The sequence below is a fragment of the Coffea arabica genome, chromosome 5e (genome assembly GCF_036785885.1).
Source record: "Coffea arabica cultivar ET-39 chromosome 5e, Coffea Arabica ET-39 HiFi, whole genome shotgun sequence".
NCBI classification, from domain to species: Eukaryota; Viridiplantae; Streptophyta; class Magnoliopsida; order Gentianales; family Rubiaceae; genus Coffea; species Coffea arabica.
Window position 1 is genome coordinate 28,307,152 of NC_092318.1, and position 14,496 is coordinate 28,321,647.

At 41.4% G+C, this 14,496-nt stretch overlaps 1 pseudogene; it reads right to left on the minus strand.

Annotated features, from left to right (window-relative positions):
- LOC113709947 (uncharacterized) overlaps positions 1-8,553 on the minus strand; it is a 93,232-nt pseudogene extending 84,679 nt beyond the window's left edge.
- Between the last annotated feature and the right edge of the window lie 5,943 nt (positions 8,554-14,496).

The following is a 14,496-nucleotide window of genomic DNA, read 5'->3' on the forward strand; positions in this document are numbered from 1 at the left end:
ATTGCGATTAGGATGGTGAAATTAAAGAAGAATGTGAAAGGTCTCAAATTGCATTGATGGCATTTGGAGATGAAGAGATATCTTCTAAATACATCTCTCATGATGACAATGATGATCATGATGTTGAGGCATTTGTAATGAAATAGCATGAAAGTCATAAAAAATCTTATGCTAGAAATGAGGAACTGAAAATCAAAATAAATGTTTTGTTGAAAGAAAACTCCAAATTTTTTTTAAAAAATAAGATATTGAGAAAAGAAAATGATGATTACAAGAAAATTAGAGTTGACTTTGCATATAAAAAGGATGACTTGAAAAGAAAGTTAGATGAGAAAATAAAATTTTATGAAAAGATTAAGGAAGAATAAATTTTATTAATAAAAAGAATGGTTGACCTTAGTAAATTTCTTCAAAAGAAAAAATATGTTACTTTAGAAAAGAAAAAGATTAGGAACATAATTGTCAACAAAAATTTTATACTTTTAGAAATAATCGTCTTTGCTTTATGAAATCCTCCTATGTTAAAAATCATGATGTTGTTAATGTGACCATATTAAAAATAATTATTGTGTTAAAAGAAATATTAACTTAGGAATGAAGGCCATCTGGGTATGAAGAATACCATTAACCCTTTTCGGACCCAAGAAAAAATGAGTACCAAAATAATTTCTCATGAAACTTAATGGATGCCATAAAATACTACTTAGTGTCAAAAGCATGAAAGGGTAGAAAAGAGTAAAGCAAACAAGATGCTAAAGTGATGATAGGGTCCATCATGGGTTACAAAAGTGATAAGCCTCTTAAATAAAAGAAAGTGTCTCAATAATGAGATATGATTTTAAAAGCACAAAATATATTATTTTACTCAAATCTCAAATCTTGATATTGTAAGCTAGATGTGATTACATGCTTAGTTATACTATGTATTCTAATTTAGCATGCTAGTTGGTGTAAGTGAAAATTTTGAGATATTTCTTGCAATTTTTATACCTAAATGTTATATATATGCAGGCTAGTATCATATGGGAAATTGAAACATGCATCCATTAGTGATTGCTTATGATTAGATAGATACACAAGTGCTTACACATCAAGCATGTGATGACCTCATCTCTCTCTAAGGCGAACCAAAGGGTTTAGTGGGCCGCCTGCCCAACTCTCGTCAGGACTCGAGTACTAACTTATTAACAAACCTTTTAAAAACAAGAGTCACATTTCCAATGACAAAATAAAACGATCCTTGGCCGAAGTACATAAGTATGTGATCAATACAATCTTCAAATACACTACTAGATCTATTTACAACAGTCGAGTTCCCAACTTACAAAAACAAACTCAAAGTTGGTACAACTATGCTAAAACAAAAGTTCTGACAAAACCCGACCCTTCCTAGTCACTCGCCCAAGTGTTCGTCCCCTGTAAGGAAAACAAAATTAGAAGGGTAAGCTTTAGCCCCATGAAGTTCCCAGAAAGTCATGCAAACAATGATATCATACTCAAGCCACAAAATCATAATACACCGCAATATAGAGCAAGTACACTTCAACTAAGAATTCACATATTTATTTAAAAGGATACAGGGCTCTCATGAGCTTGTTCAAGTAGCTTGATCAAGATCCAAGATTCCGTTAACACTTCGTCAACACTTCGTCAACATTATTCCAAAATACTATCAAGTATTTCATCATTTCATGTCATTCTTCAACCACCGTCCAACCCCCTTCCGGGCCCGCACGTCAAAATCAGGAAGGGTAATAGCTCAATTGCAAGTTCAAATTCAAGTGACAAGACCCATGGTTCATCGATCTCATCAACCAAGCCCTTGCCGACTCGACTTGACCAACTAGCCAATGGGTTTGGGCCCCAAGCATGTAAGAAAGTCGATGGGATAACCACCCAAATGACCAACAGGTTAAACACAAGTAAAGCAGCTCATTTAATACAAATATCAGGAATCTAGCCATAAAGGATCCAGTATGATAAAGTACATCCCCGTCCCGCTATTATCAATTCAAGAGCAAGTATCTCAAGTGAGCAAGCATGATTTAAGAAAAGAACCATTGCACATAAACACTTCACAAGCACTTCAAACACTCACCACGGCAACAAAGATTAAGTATTCGCCTTGGGAGTAACTTCGGCTTCACTTCCAAGCCCTAGAATCAAGTATATGAGTGCATTAGGATCTACTACTCCAAACCACAATATTTAAAGGAACTACTTCCAAACCAACTAAGTAATTTCACTCCAACTCACATGATTTCTAGCTCAACTCAAGGGAAACATTCATTTAGACGTTAGGCTAATGATTTAAGCAAATGGTAGTGCAAAATTTTCTCATTTTCATCCACCAAATTGAGTTTAAACTACCCAAATCAATTTTTCCTTAGGCTGGAAATTTCTTGCTTGAAACTTAAAATGTATAAAAGTGAGGTTTTCACCTCTTAAAGCCTTTCATTTTGCTCTCAAATCCTTCACCTATACTAGGGTTAAAGTGTAATCACATGTCTAGGCATTAACAAGAAAATTTAACCACATAAAACCAAGAGTAAAACTAACAAAAGCTCTCTCTCTCTTTCTATTGGCCAACTTGAGCAAATTTCCAGCCATGAAAACAATGAAAGAAATGAAATTTAAACAACTTAAAGTCCATGATTTTGGTTCAAATCCAACACACTTATAGCTTAAAGTCTTATAGAGTTTTTTGAGCAAAATTAAGCTTAAAATAATCATGAAAATTTAGAAATCAAGGCTGAAATTCCAGCCCTTAAGTTCGCCCAACAAGCAGAAATTTATTTCCAATTTTCCAACATCCCTTTAACTAATTTACCAAATCCAACCAAACATACTTAGCAAATCCAAAAATTTCATCACCAACATAACATTAGATACATATAAAGCCACCATCTTAACAATAAAACCACCATAATCATATATATCCAATCCCTAACTCAAATATGAAGTACAAGAATCATCAACTTAGGAAACTTCCAAGATTCACCACAAATCTTGTCTTTAATCCAACAATCAAACTTATTTTCAACATAAGGTAAAGAAAAAAGGTTATTCTAGCATTTTATCTCTTTTGCTTTCCAACCAAGATGAAATTCAACCCACCAAATCTTCTCCTTTCTAAGCTTAAGCCAAGGTTGATGGAAAACCCAAGATATGATGTGTGCACCGACCCTAGCCCACGTGATGATCCAGTTCGAGTTCCATTGGGCCTGGTTACACGTGCATGGGCTAAACGCTTCAAAGAGTCACTTCAAGCCTGATACGTTCCTCGGTCAACACGTTTCGAGACACATAGCACGTTTGCCCAAGGATCTAGCGAGATTGTCCTACGCTTGGTTTCCGGAACCTAGAATCAAACGGACAACACGTTTTGATTAAAGGCGGTGGAACGATGATTCCGATGAAGGTGATTACTCCAAGGGATAGGTCGGTAGAATAATTAAGGACAAGATACAAGATTGCTCAAAAACCCTTGCCAGAGCAAGTAAGTGCTCGAAAATTCTCACAAGAAGAATAAACGAAAATAAACAAAGTTTATTGATAAAACGTCTACCGAAACCTTACAAAGCAAGCCTATTTATAGGCTAAAGTTACTAAGACCCTAAAGGGACTAAGTAAGGGAAAAGTCGGCCCATGCTCTTGGAACAAGATGGGCCGGCCCATGCTCTTACTTCAACACTAATCAATTGCTAAATAAATACTAGGGCCTAAGGCCTTATTCGGCCAACTCACTTGGCGGCCCATTTGACTCTTCATGGGCTTGGATCATGGTGTAAGTGACTTGATTGTCTCTCTCCAAGCCCTCAATATCTTTGTGGACTCCATGCTGGTATTGGACAACTCTAACAAGGGCTTGGAGTGATTCTTTGAAAAGCTTGGCTCGTGCACGTGTGACTGGGCCCAATGGAACTCGGACTGGGTCATTACGTGGGCCGAGATCTGTGCACACATCAATCCCCTCCTCTTGAGAAGGATTTGCCCTCAAATCTGGATCCTCCTCGTCAAGAAAAGGGCTTAGGTCCGCGACATTGAATGTCGCACTAACATTGTACTCCCCAGGTAGCTCCAGTTTGTATGCGTTGTCATTGACTCGTTGGAGCACTCGAAATGGTCCATCACGTCTTGGGGATAATTTGCTTTGACGTTGCTTGGGGAATCGCTCTTTCCTCAAGTGTAGCCAAACCCAATCTCCAGGTTCAAAAATCATCTTACGACGGTGCTTGTTGGCTTGCTGGATGTATTGCTGTGTACGCCTCTCAATGTTCGCTCGCACGGCTTCATGTAACCTGCGCACAAAATCAGCTTTCTTTTTCCCATCTAAGCTGGTGTGCTCAGAGGAAGGTAAGGGCACCAAATCAAGGGGGGTCACAGGGTTGAAGCCATAAACAATTCAAAGGGGGAGTAGTGTGTGGCACTATGCACTGTTCGATTGTAGGCAAATTCAACATGAGGGAGGCACTCTTCCCAAGTCTTAAGATTCTTTTTAATCAAGGCCCGAAGTAGAGTGCCAAGTATGCGATTGACAACTTCAGTTTGTCCATTGCTTTGTGGATGATTAGTGGTAGAGAATAATAACCTGGTGCCAAGTTTGGACCACAAAGTCTTCCAAAAGTAACTCAAGAACTTCACATCTCTATCACTAACAATAGTCTTAGGCATGCCCTGCAGACGGGCAATTTCTTTGAAGAACAGATTAGCAATATGAGATGCATCGTCAGTTTTGTGACAAGGGATAAAATGAGCCATCTTAGAGAATCTATCAACCACAACAAAGATGGAGTCATTACCCCTAGGTGATCTAGGCAATCCTAATACAAAGTCCATAGACACGTCAACCCAAGGATGGTGAGGGATAGGTAATGGGGTATACAAGCCATATGGATTTGTCTTAGACTTTGCCTTGTGACAAGTAGCACACCTACCAACCATGCGTTCAACATCTCTACGCATATGAGGCCAGTAAAAGTGCTCTTGCAACATGGCCAGAGTCTTGGTAAACCCAAAGTGGCCCATGAGACCACCACTATGTGCCTCTCGAATCAAAAGATCACGAATGGAAGAATTAGGCACACACAGTTTATCTACATGGAAGAGAAATCCATCATGCAAAAAGTACTTTCCATGCGGGTTCTTCACACAAGCAGCATAGATCTCACCAAAATCATGATCATTTGTGTAGAGTTCTTTAATCATATCGAACCCTAATAACTTAGCATCAAGAAAGATAAGCAAGGAATGTCTACGTGACAAGGCATCGGCTACCACATTCGTCTTGCCAGTCTTATACTTAATGACATAAGAAAAGGTGTCAATGAAGCTTACCCATTTGGCATGTCTCTTACTCAACTTCGGTTGCCCTTTGAGGTACTTCAATGACTCGTGATCAGTGTGTATCACGAACTCCCGAGGGCAAAGGTAGTGTTGCCAGGTCTCCAAGGCCCTCACCAACGCGTACAACTCCTTGTCGTACGTGGGGTAGTTTAATGCAGCTCCTCCCAACTTCTCTCTAAAGAAGGCACAAGGCCTCTTGTCTTGCATGAGGACTGCTCCAATACCTACACCAGAAGCATCACATTCAATTTCAAAAGTCTTGTGAAAGTTTGGTAATGCCAAAACAGGTGCATGTGTGAGTTTGTTTTTGTGGGTAAGTAATGCTTGATCTTGGGCTTCCCCCCAATAGAACTTGTCATTTTTCTTGGTCACGACGGTCATTGGGGCGGCAATGGTGCTGAAATCCTTGACAAAGCGCCGATAGAAACCCGCCAATCCAAGAAAGTTGCGCACCTTAGGGACGGATGTGGGCGTTGGCCATTGCTCGATGGCCTCAATCTTGGACTTGTCTACTTTGATACCCTGCGAACTCACTCCATAGCCCAGAAACACAAGTTCATTAGTACAAAAGGTGCACTTCTTAAGGTTAGCGTATAAACGCGCCTTTCGAAGTGTCTCAAGAACTAGTCTCACATGCTCCAAGTGCTCCTGTTCACTGCGACTATAGATCAGAATATCATCAAAGTAAACTGTGACAAATTTGCCAATAAACTGTCTCAAGACATGGTTCATTAATCGCATGAAGGTGCTAGGAGCGTTAGTCAACCCAAAAGGCATGACTAGCCACTCATAGAGACCATGCTTGGTTTTGAAGGCCATTTTCCACTCATCGCCTTCTTTCATCCTAATTTGATGATAGCCACTCCTTAGATCGATTTTAGTGAATATGACAGCACCATCGAGTTCATCAAGCATATCATCTAATCTAGGGATGGGATGACGATACTTAATAGTAATGGCATTGACGGCCCTACAGTCAGTGCACATTCGCCAAGTACCATCCTTTTTAGGGACGAGTACTACAGGCACAACATAAGGACTGAGGCTCTCTTTTACCCAACCCTTACCTAATAGGCCATCAACTTGCCTTTGAAGCTCTTTTGTCTCCTCAGGGCCCATGCGGTAAGCAGGTTTGTTGGGTAGTGGTGCTCCAGGAATGAGGTCGATTTGGTGTTCAATCCCTCGAATGGGTGGTAAACCATCAGGGACCTCGTCAGGTAATACATCCTCGAATTCCTGCAAAAGAGCAACCATACTCGAAGGCAATGCCTTATCGAGTTCAGCAACATCTAAAAGCACGTGCTTGCAAATCATGAGAAGCACAGGTTGATCAGAATTGACAACTTTTCTAACGTCCTTAGCCTTAATGATCATGTTTTGCTTCCTAGTGGTAGGTGTAGTGGGTGATTTGTCATGTGTAACACTAGGTGTGCTTACTTGACCCTTGGTCGATGGCTCACTTGCAGAAGTGGAGCCTTTGCCAGGGTCGACCGCCTTTTGTTTCCTTCTTTGACGGTCTTGTTCACACTCTCTTTGCAACTTAAGTTGGTCCTCATACACTTGTGTAGGTGTGAGTGGTGTGAGGACCTTGCGTTTGCCATCATGCAAGAGTGTGTACTTGTTGGCCCTTCCGTCGAATGTGACGTGTTTGTCAAATTGCCAAGGTCTCCCCAAGATGACATGGGTAGCATGCATTGGCACGACATCACAAACAATTTCATCAGTGTAAGTTCCAATGGAAAAGGGAACGCGTACCTGTTTGAAGACACGTACCTCTCCATCCTCACTCAGCCATTGGAGGCGATAAGGGTGTGGATGTCTAGTAGTTGGGAGCCCTAAGCTCTCAACCATGAGTAAGCTTGCCACGTTTGTGCAACTCCCACCGTCGATGATGAGGCTACACACCTTGTCACCCACCTTATAACGGGTGTAAAACAGGTTCTCCCGTTGTAGTTGCTCGTCTTCCTTAACTCGGGCGGTTAGCACTCGTTGTGCTACCAAGCACCCTACTTCCCCTTGTGTAGGCGAGCAATCTTCCTCAGCAGAGTCTTCATCCAGGCAATCGCCTTTGGTCAATTCGGGTGTCTCCTCACAGTCGTCATCATTGGACACGATCTCGCCATTGTGAGTGATTAGCATGACCCGTTGGTTCGGTTATTGAGATTGAATATGTCCAAATCCTTGGCACTTAAAGCATTTGATGTCCCTACTCCTAGTCTTAGGAGTCTCATGTGGTGCCTTGGAAGTAGACCTAGATATATCGGTAACTTTGTTAGGAGTGGAATTGGAATTTCGGTTAGGCACATTACCTTGTATTCGGCTTGAAGAGATTGGTGTGGCCGAATATCCAGCTTCGTGGGTCGCCCTCCGTGGTTGGTTGCCCTTCCATGAGGTCGAGTTTGAAGGCTGGAAGGTACGGGCTCCTCGCCTTAGTTTCTTTCCCCTCTCGGCCTTGATAGCGAGTTCAAGAAGGTCATGCATGTCCACATAGTGTTGAAGCTCCAAGGCTTCTTGAAGGTCTGGGTTGAGACCTCGGAGGAATCTAGCCATGGTTGCTTCGCTATCTTCTTGAAGGTTCGCCCTCATCATGGCCATCTCGATCTCTTTGTAGTAGTCCTCCACACTCATGTTGCCTTGAGTGAGGGTTTGCAATTTGGAGTAGAGATCTCGGTTGTAGTAGCTTGGAACGAATCGCTTACGCATCAATACCTTGAGCTCTCATCAAGTTCGGACTCGCGGTTCCCCCATTCTCCTCCTATGGGTCCTCACTTGGTCCCACCAAACTAGGGCGTAGTCGGTGAACTCAACGGTGGCAACTTTAACCTTTTGTTCCTCGCTATAGTCGTAGCAGTCGAAGACCATCTCGATGCGGCCTTCCCATTCCAAGTAAGCTTCGGGATCACTCTTGCCTTTGAACGTGGGTACGTGAATCTTAAGCCCTTTGAGTTCGTTCTTAGATGTGTCCCTTCGAGACCTCTCGGGTCGCTCCTCATCCTCACTAGCGGAGTGCTCTTCGCTATTCGCCTCTTTGGTGCCATGGTTACTCCGGTTGTGGGATCTCGAACGAGAGCCTCGTGTGAGACTCTTGGATAACTCGTCGAAACGAGTGTGCAACTCCTCCATTTGTTGCTCACTGACGTGTCTAAGCTCATTCTTCATGGCGGTGAACATCAATGAGTAGTCCTTGGTGGGAGGTTGTTGCTCCATGTCCTGCAAAGGTTAGTAACAAGAATAATGCAAATATATATCTCACTTCACTCCCTGAGTGTATCACTCACGCTCGTGTATAGCACTCAAACACTCAATTAAACTTACCAAGCACATTTACCTGTGGGTTAGGTAGTTTGGGAAATGTGGCTCGTGTCCACAATCGTTACCAACTTTCCCGTAAGAGTAACCAAGAGTGTATGACACAGATGGGGATGGAAAATGAGGTGAAATGGATGGAATTGGGGAAGAAAGGAAAAAGGAAACCCTAGCTCTAAAGTGTAGGAGTAGTTTCCTAGAATGGATGAGAGAGTATAGGAAAGTTTCCTAAAATGGGTGAGAGAATATAGGGAAGTTTCCTAAAGTGGATGAGAAAATATAGGAGAGTTCCCTAAAGTGGATGAGAAAATATAGGAAAGTTTCCTAAAGTGGATGAGAAAATATAGGAAGAGTTATCCAAGTGCTGTACTTAGTTTCCTAAATTGATTTGGAAAACAAGTTAGTGTTGGAAACCGTTTAGGAAACCTTTCCATGAACAACTTTAATTAGTTTCCAAATCCCAATCTAATGTGGATTACCAAATCAGATTTGGTTTCCTAAAAATTCCAGATTTCCTCATTCCTAAACTCCTCTCCAAAGTCGGCTAATCCCCTATAATTAACCCCCTCTCACAGCCGCACCCTTTCTTCAAGAAATTCGACTTGATCCTCCAAGAGACAACACAATTCGGCTCCCTCCTCTCAAGACACAACTGACGGCCAGCCTTGGTTCTTGTCTCAAGACAATGGCTTCCCAAGACAACGTGAGCAATATTACCCAAGGTTCACCCAAACGGTCAGCCCACGAAACCCCCAAGAAATTTATTCCTAAGCCAAGAAAGCCCCGTATGGATGCACAAACGTACAAGAAACTGTTTATTCGAAGGGAGGTGCAAGTGTTCAAGGCTCAAGATGATCAAGAACCTCAAGAATCGCAAAGGGTGGTACAAATGATCAAGGCTCAAGGTGATCAAGATTTTCAAGAAGAGGTAGGCCAAAACTTCTGAGTTCCTTTCTTTGTGCGATTTTCTATTTTGGGTAGGAACTTGATGTAAGAAACTGATTTGGAAATAAGACACGCCTCTCCTTGCGGGATTTCCCTTGTTCTTGCCAATCGGCCTTCTCTCTTTTCTTTTGTTTTCCGTTTCTGTTTTCTCTTTTTTTTTTCTTTTTTTTTTTGACTTAAAGAACAACTAAACCACAACTTGACCGAACTTGGAGTTGAATTCCAGAATTGATTTGGTCCTCAATGCACACGTACAAGCCTCCAAGAATTTCCCACGCAAGTTTCAAGAACTCCAACTTGCGTTTCTGTGTATTTTTTTTTCCTTAACAAGCGGCACAAGCCACTTGGCCGAATGTATCTAGACCAAAATCTGGTCAGCCCCTCTACTCGCAATAATGCACAACCCAACTCTCTCAAGATACTTTCACGAATTTCAAGAACTTCTAGGTAGTGACCAAGAACTTCAAGAAACCATAAAAATCTGGTAGGTTCACTTTAGGATTCCCAACCCCAACAAGTTTTAACCCAAAAGTCAGTTTAGGAAATTAATAACAACTCGGACAACACATGTAGCTACTTGGACAGATTTGAGCACAAGAAGAAACCCTAGCCGCACTCAAGAAACCCTAGTTGCCGCTGCTATGTTTTCTTGTTGTTTCGGCTTAGACTCTCTATTTGGACAGAATTGGGATGCAACAAGGACACAAGCTATGGTCAGATTATCAATGGCAACATCAACACATGCATGGACAGATTTAGACGTAACAATGGAGCAACAAACTTCGACGAACAGAATTTTTTTTGACTAACAATGGCGCAACAAGAACAACAACTACGACCAGAATTTTATGACAAGGGACACGACTTGGAACAAGAAATTACTCTGTCAGATTTGTTTTTTTTTTTTGTGTAAAACAAGGCACAAATGGATAGATTTGGACTCGACTTCAACAACAAAACAACGACCAGAATTTTTTTTTTTGAGACAATTGCAGCGGACACAAAGGAAACTAACGATAAACAAGGACAAACAATGGATATAACGAAAGATACCTGTGAGGACCCAGACCGTTCGTAAGTTGATATTAGGGTTAGGGCTAAGAAGAAAACCCTAATTTCCGGTTAAGATTGAAAACCCGCATTTTCTACATTTTCTTTATTAGAAAAGTTTCCCAGATAAGTTTTATGAGTAAATATAGTTTTAGATGTTTTTTTTCTAGTATTAGTTAGTTTTTGAGAAATTAAGAACGTATATCGGATGTGGGACCCACTAGTGTGGGAAGGTATAGGATTTAATCCATTTTGTATAGGTTAATTAATTTTAAGAAGGTTAGAAACCCTAAGTGAGCAAAATCCCTAATGTTATGATTTATTAGAAACTTTAAGTTGGGTTTAAACCCTAATTTTGCCCTTGACAAAAAGGTTATTGTTTAATTACTTTTATGTGGGATAAAGCATGCTTAAGTGTAAGTGATTAAGATGAGAAAGTGATTAGTGAGGTAATTAAGTGTGATTACATGATTTAAAAGAGATTAAGTTATGACTTATGGAGTAAATTGAAAGATTATCAAATGTGTGAGGGAAATTGTATAAGAAAGAGAAAGTTAAAGTGCAAGGGTTTAAACAACAAATAAAGCATTTTTGTGATTGGTTAGCTATAAGAAATATCTCCCAAAGCTTTGACTGTATGTTGTCTTACAACTTATAAGAAACAAGAGAAAACAAAACAAAACAAAACTAAGAAGAAAAAAAAGAAAGGAAGAGCCGAGAGAGAGAGGGAGAGAAAGTGAGAAAATTTCTTCAAAAATCTTCAAGTTTTAGCTTCCATCTTGGGTTTGAATCTTGGAGCAACAACTTGGGTGCTTGATTAGTGAAGGTTAATCATCTACAAAGCTTAATTGAAGGTATGCCTCTTACTTGAAAGATAAACTTTTGAGGCTTTGATCTTTAAGCCATGGAAATGATGTATTATGTTATGATTATGGATTTATTTGATGGATTTGATGTGTATAGTGAAGTTTCATGGTTAATTTTAGTGTTATTTGGTTGCTGAAAATTCGGCCAAGAAGAGGAAAAAATTTGGGTTTCTTGCTAATGCTTTCCTTACTTGTTTTAGTTGAGAAATGGACTTGTAGTGGTTATGTTTGATGAATTGCCTCACTTGATTTGGTTGGTTACTTGCAAAAATCTGATTTGGGTTAAGAAACCCTAAACTCCATTAGGCTAATTTAGCTTAGCTTGTGGTTAGTGAGATAGAGTTTAGTTAGTGAGAGGTTGGATTAAGTTCATTGGTGCAAATGAAATTTTGGTTAGGGATTGTGGTTGATGTTTGTTAAATTTGGACTGATTTGGGAAGAGAATTTCGGACCAATTAAGAACTGAGATACATAAGGATTATTTGGTATCAAAATGGATAAAAATCTGGTATAAGAATCGTAGGAACGGACCGTGCGACTTCGGCGCGCGATAACGGCAAAACTGGGAAACAGGACAGTTTAACAACTGAACTTCGGCTTCATTTTTCTTAATGCTATATACGGATTTAGGAATTCCTCAAAACATGAAAGTCGTAGCCCCTTGAGTCTTGTTTATGCCTGTAACATTTCAGGTCAATCGGATTAGTGTAGCCTGAGTTATCGATGATATGCTCCAGCCTGTTTTGCCCTCTGATTCTGCGCGTTTTTCTAGTTTCGCTTCTGCCCATGACTTTTCGGTTTTGATTGCCTTCGATCTGGGTGTCGACTCCTTCATAAGAAGTTTAGATTTTGGTCTCAGCTTCGAAACGGTATAAAGTACGTCGAAAACCGAGTTCCGTAGCTCCGATTATGATCAAAACAATATCGCTCGTCAGAACTGCCTTGTATTTGGACAGTTCTGACGGGCACTTTGGCACTCGATTTTCGTTCTGTTCTGAATGGATTCAAGTCTTGGCCAAAACATCAAAGTTTTAGCCTTATGTCTCAGCTTTCCAACGCCTCTGGAATTTCTTGATTTCGATTTCTGAGCCATGAGATACGGCCTTGCAAACAGGTCCTGTTTGGTAAACCGCAATGAAACAACTGCCACCATTTCATGCCTTTTTGACTTATACCTATTGAGATCTGGGTTGAGATGTCTAAATGAAAGTTGTAGCTCTTCCTCTTAGCTTCGAAACGGTGTCTCACCCGCCTTGATCCGACACTCCTAGCCTAATTTTTGACCAAAACGGTTTGAGATGGCCGATTTGGCCATTTCCGTTTGCCGTTCCGCGCGGACGTGTGCGGCCGTTTTGCCGTTTCCGCATTTGCGCGTGCCAATTTTGCCGTTTGGCTTATTTCAAGTACGTTAGTTGCCATTTGTGATATATTATGACATAATCTTCGATTTCAGACAGTGGTGAGCTAGGCGGTGCCGGTGGGGCCCACTATTAGCCAACACACAAAGTGAATTCCGCCTTTATACTACTGTTGGTATTTTGAGTAAGTATTCAGGCCGCTCTTATGTGTTAGTTGTTTATGTGTTTCGTTATGCGTAAAAAGGGTACCTAGGCGAGAGTGTACTTTATCGCGCTCGACCTAAACCCTAATTTGCGCGCTTATTTGTACATGACATATGTATATGAGAAATTTTGGAACTAAAACCCTTGAGCTTGTGGCTCGGGGTGACTTTTGAATAATTTTGTGAATTTTGTGAGTTTGAGGTTGAACTCAATACCTAGATGGACTATTCGAGCCGGTTAGGGCTTGGTCGAAGTCAGTCCAACTTGGATTGAGGTCACCAAGTTTGTGACCCGAGCTTGCGACTCAAGCTCAAGTTTGTGATTTCGTTCGCCTGGGCAAGTTTGTGAGGTGACTGGCCAGTGAGGGTGATAAGGTGTCGGTGGGTGTACAAGTGAAGTTCTACGGACCTTATTTATGGTCGACGGAGTGTCGACAGGAGATCACGCATGGCAAATGACTTGGCTTTGGAGCAACCCGTATCCTTATTATGTGATGTTACTTTTCTGCTTTTGCTTTACTCTTACTGTGTAATTGCTGTTACGTGAAATTTACGCTTTTGCCCCTGTTTACTTACTAAGCTTTTAGCTTACCCTATTCCTTTTGTTTTCCTTAGCAGGGGCCGACGCGGGTACGTTTGGGCACTTACACTAGTGTAGTATAGTTAGACTTGCTTGTAATAGCGGACAATTAGGATGTTTGTTTTTATTGTGGTGGTTTGTATAAGGACCCTTCTTAGGGTCTACCTTTTGGTTTTGGTTGTAATTATAAGGATGTAATAGTTTGAGCAGGTACTTTTGGGGAATGTACTTATAACTCTTTTGGGATTGCATATATATGTATAGTACTCTTTTGGATTTTGCTAGCTTTCGTTGTTTTAAGTTTTGAGTCCTGGCGCGAGCTAGGCAGGCGGCCCGCCGATACCCTTGGGTTCGCCCTTGGGAGAAGTGGGGTCGTCACAGTTGGTATCAGAGCGCCTAGGTTAGAGGACTTGGGCAATTGTGGGACATACGCGACAGGCATTAGGCATATTGGATTCTTTTAAGTTGAATGATATCTTTTAAGTTGAAATGCCGGTTGACTGACGACTTAATGTTTTGTAGGTATGGACCCAGGCAGTTCGAGTAGGAGGGGCCCAGAGGATCGACCGCTGTGTAAGCGGGCTATCCGTTATCGACAGAGGCTGGGAGAGCCTTACACTTTGTACTCCCCCTTCGGCCAGGTGTCGCGCCGACCCTGCGCGTGTTGGTATACTTACGGCTATCCCGACGAGATAGTCTTAGCATTGGATGATGAGCGTTATCACCTCGACAGGACGGTCGAGACTCTGAGGGAGCAGCTTGAGGAGGCTAGACAGTTTAGCCGCTGGCAGGCGTTACGCGTTAGGGGCCTGGAGCGGGACCTCCGGGACACACACCAGCAC